We start from the raw sequence: 3,526 nt of genomic DNA on the forward strand, positions 1-3,526 counted from the left end.
TGACCAGATCAATCACCGGCCTGGACCAAATCTGAAACAGACCATTTAGAAACCTTTTGAAAAAGCTGGTTGGAAGCTTGATTCTGAAGACCATACAAGAACCTCTGGCAGAGAGGACCAGTTGCAGAGCACACAGCTTGGCCAAATGTCAAAAGAAATTATTCAAGTCCCTGTTTGGGCATGAAAAGCAAGTACCAATCTGACTCTGGCTTTGCCAATCTGATGCCACTGAGTTGTTTGGCTGAAGAAACAACTTGTACAGTTTCTTGCTATTTTGCTATGGTTTTTTAAAACCATCTTTCAAAAGATTTGTCTCATTTGAAGGTATTTTTCAGACAACCCATAGATCATCATATATTGTACTTTCGGAATGGGTTCAGGGAACAAACATATCTAATTGTCCTTCAGGAGGCCTTGTGTAGGTGGGTGGGGAGAATACAAATGTTTCCGACTTCCGGGTTAGCGCCACCGGTAATGGCGGATTTCCTCTGATCGGGAGGAATCCGCTCCGTGGAAATCAGGGTCTGGACCGCCACGGCGAGGCGGAGACCCATTAAAAACCACAGGTGGGAGAAGCCTGTGGACGTGGTATTCGGCTGGCACCTTTTGCACCTCCCCTACTCGCGGGGAAACCCAGTTTCGGGGTTCCAGAGCAACGTGGGGTGAGTAGCGTGAGTGCTTCGAATCAACTGCTTCTTTCACGGAGTGACGCTGCATTGCTGTTGCCGGAGAGCGCTGACTTTTTCCTGTGGACAATTGGATTTTAAACAACTACCCGTGAGTAGAATGGAAAATTGGATCTTTAAACATCATAATTTGGCATCGAAACGGGAAGGTTTCAAACAGGAAGTCCGCCTTCCCCTTTTGTAAATAGATTGAAGCAAAGACGTTGCAAACTAAAGTCTGGAAAGCCTTTTGTAAAGGATTAAATCTCCATTGGTTAAAACTACTAAACCCCCCTTGGAAGCAGGAGAAGAGGGGGGAAATCTTAGACTGCCTAAGCCTGCAGGAGAGAGAGTGGAAGAAGATAAATTAACACCGTCTTGAACCTGGGAACGGGCTGTCAGTAAGTTCATTGACTGTGAATAACGTATGCAGACAGATAGCTAAATAAGAGAAATATATTGTTTCCATTGCTTCCTTTTGCACCTGAAAAGGACCAAATGTAACTTAAAATTGAACTAACTTTGTTGCTGGAACTGTGTTTAAAAGGATGGATACAAACAGAAATTGTTTCCTCTAGAGGGAGTTTTTGAAACTGTTGCAGGAGTGGAGCTGGGGAGTTTTCCAGCTGTAGAGATTAAAGACCGTGAGAAACAGAGATTGACCTTGGACAAGAATGTTGACAGAAGAAGCCCTAGTGATTGCATTTTGCAAGACAAGTGCTTTATTGGAACAGCTTCATAAGAAGACGGATGTGATGATTATTAAAATTGATAATATGGGACAAGCTGCGAGTAATTTTTTTGTTGCCGCAGCCGCCCTTAGGTTGGTCTGGTCGCTATGAGTCTGCCTCTCAATCCAAAGCCCTTCCTAAACGGGCTGACTGGGAAGCCAGTGATGGTGAAGAAGCTGAAGTGGGGGATGGAATACAAAGGCTACCTCATCTCCGTTGATGGCTACATGAACATGCAGCTTGCAAATACAGAAGAATATATTGATGGTGCATTATCTGGACACCTTGGTGAAGTTCTGATAAGGTGCAATAATGTCCTTTATATAAGGGGTGTGGAAGAAGAAGAAGAAGAAGATGGAGAAATGAGAGAATAACTATTTTGGGGGGAAAGTTGCTCTTGTTTTTTGACTGTGCTAAGAAATTTAGTTGTCCGGTTTTGTTTGCTTGCTTTTTTTGTCAAATTTTGTCAAGTAACATTTTTTATGGCCAAACAATAAACATTTAAAATAAAAAATAATAAAAAATATGGGACAAAAAATGACTGAGTTGGGACTAAAAGTGAATACCCATACAGAAATAACTCAGGATTTGATTCAGGAATCTGTTTTGACATGGCAAGCTGTGGACAAGACGAAGGAGAAAGTTGTTGTTGAACCTCAAATAATTCAAGTGGATAGAGCCCCGGCCTTACAGAGGCAATTTGATGAACATAAGCTGTTGCCCTTTACGAATGAATCCAGAGAAAGCCAGACTTGGAGGTGGGCTGACCTGTCGAGAAGGAATAAAGACATTGTTAGGTTGGAGTTTCCCCGAGATCTACTCCTCAGTGCCAAAGGAAGGAAACTAAGAACAAGACCAGCAGAAGATAAAGTAAAGCACATGTATAAAAATGAAGAAGATCTGCAGAAGGGACATGGAAAAGAGTTAAGAGCCTCGGATAGAAGATCACCAGGTTGATGGACCATATGGAATTGATAGAAAGGACTGACAGAATCCGAGTCCAGGGAGAAGAGACGGCGGAAGAAGATTGGGAAAAAGTGTTAAAAAATTTATTTAGAGAAATATTGTTAAATTAATGAGTGTTAGAAAAATTGTTGGAATGAAATTATACGGCTTTAGTAGAAATGTTATAAGGAGTTAAGTATAAATATGTTTTAGGGTTTTAATGGTAAGGTAAGGTTAAAATAAATTAAGATATTTAAATGACAGAAAATAGTGAAAGATGGAAAGGATTTGCTGAAATAATAACTAGAATACAAAAAAGGGTGGTGTGAGGAGGTCGATGAAAAAAGTTAATGAAAGATAAAGATCTGGAAATACTGGAGGTGTTTTTAATTGTTTTTGCTTTTGTTTTTGTCCGGATGTATTGTGGTTTTTGTTCGTTTTTTCTTAGCTTTTTTTATACGTACTGTAATGTTTTGATTTGTATTGTTTACCTTTTCCTTTTTTTCTACTTCGTTTTGTAATTCTTAAACTTTTAATAAATAGAATACAAGTGTTTCCTACTCCTGACCACATGACTGTGCACAATCCCCAAATCAGTTCAGGGCCCAGATCCAGGTTAAGTCAGTCCCAGATCATCCTAGCTTGGATCAGGGCTATTCTGAAGTGCTAGATTAGGCTTTGAATTGAATTGAAGGCTCATGCACAGCTCTAGAGGATATGTACCAGTAGTAGAAAAAGTGAAATTTTCAGTGGAATCCAATGCCTGCCTACTTAAAAAAAAAAAAAGGTCTTATTGACTTCATTGAGACTTGCTCCCAAGTATGTGTGTGTAGGGTTTCAGCCTCTGTGTCCTGGGAATCCAAGAATAAAGACATAAATCCAGCCATTTTTGGCATGGCTCCACTGAAGCACAATCCTACATTAAATAGAAGAAAGCCTGTGGCTTGTGGCTGATGTTCAAAATTTCCCACCAAGCTTGGCATTCAAAGAAAACAGGACATTGAAGCTAAATCTCAGATAAATGTGTAATGCATTTTTAATCATTTCCAAGTGCGTAGGGACTATTTACCTGATGCCTTGTTCTTTACACAATTTGGAGCAGCTTTTGTGCAAAGCAAATAAAACTGAGTGTCAATATGATGGCTTTTATAAATATTACCAGAGGGAATAATCAGTTTCACACCA

At 40.1% G+C, this 3,526-nt stretch overlaps 1 pseudogene across 1 annotated transcript; it reads left to right on the forward strand.

The window, feature by feature from the left end:
• Positions 1-1,457: 1,457 nt before the first annotated feature.
• Positions 1,458-1,890, forward strand: LOC309530024 (small nuclear ribonucleoprotein F pseudogene; annotated as a pseudogene). The gene has a single exon. The product of its transcript is annotated as a small nuclear ribonucleoprotein F pseudogene (transcript).
• The last annotated feature ends 1,636 nt before the right edge of the window (positions 1,891-3,526 follow it).

The sequence above is a fragment of the Podarcis vaucheri genome (genome assembly GCF_965113315.1).
Source record: "Podarcis vaucheri genome assembly, chromosome: 3".
NCBI lineage: Eukaryota > Metazoa > Chordata > Lepidosauria > Squamata > Lacertidae > Podarcis > Podarcis vaucheri.